Genomic DNA, 1,202 nt, shown 5'->3' on the forward strand with positions numbered 1-1,202 from the left:
CAAGATAAGGGATTAAGCCGGGATTTCCGAGTTATCCTGGATGAATTTAGCCTTGACTCGGTTTCACGAAAGCGGAGGCACATAAATCACCATGGAGATTTACTGTATTCTGTGCAGCTAACCTGCTCCCGAGCCAGGATTTATTTAATCCTGGAGCCTTTTCTGATCACCCAGCAGTGGTTTTACCCTATTGTTATCGGCCTGGATTAAAATACAACAGGTGCATGCTGTTCATTTAATTATTTAAAGTTGTGACCATTATTTTTTCATTGCTACTCTTATATTGCTGTATGAAATAAAAACAAATTCAAATGTGTTTTAAATGAAGTGTTACTAAGGGCAATACATACAATGCTGTACATGTGTGTTTCTATAGTTAAACAATGCACCTTGAATTGTTTTAGTTGATTTTTTTTTTTTTTTTTTTTGACAATAAGGATCATGTTTGTTCCGCTTCCATGTGCATTGTATTTGACATTCTTAGCACACAATTTGTGTTGTCCAGTAAACTGGGACTATAATTTGGGAGGATTGTACCATTCTAAGAACATATCCTAACTGTACAATCCTCCCAAATGATAGTCTTAGTTCACTGGACCAGTAACTATCTAGTGATGTAGGCTACTGTACATTCATGGAACAACAAGGACAGGACACCTTAATGGTTTTTGACCTTATATTTTGCTGGGGGGAAATAACTGATGAATATACTCTGTTCCATTCATGTTTACAGTGTGCATGGAATTTATCACTTTATTATCTTTATAGTTTCTAGATTTTAGAGTCCAATTTCTTCAGTGTCTTTATTTTCTATGTCCATATATATGAGGGAGCAAGGCATGTAGAGAAGGAAACTCGTCCTCTATAAAAAAAAAAAATGTTTAAAAACGCGAGAAAAAGTGTGGCAGATAATAGCGGACAGACTGAATGATATATCTCAAAATATACATTTATGAACTACTGCTCTTAAATGAAACCATTCAATGAGTTACTGTCATTTGCAAAAAACGAACAGTTGTACACTTTGCATTAAAAGCGAGCAGTGGAAGTTAATATGACTTAGGACATTTATATTTTAGCCCATGAGAGAGAGGGAGAGGAATACGCATCATATTCTAGCGTTATAGAAAATTGATCTTCATGATAAATTTCCTGAGTAACCTTATCTTCTGCTTACTTTTAAGGCAAAGAGTACAACTGTT

This window comes from Perca flavescens, chromosome 2, assembly GCF_004354835.1.
Source record: "Perca flavescens isolate YP-PL-M2 chromosome 2, PFLA_1.0, whole genome shotgun sequence".
Lineage (NCBI taxonomy): Eukaryota > Metazoa > Chordata > Actinopteri > Perciformes > Percidae > Perca > Perca flavescens.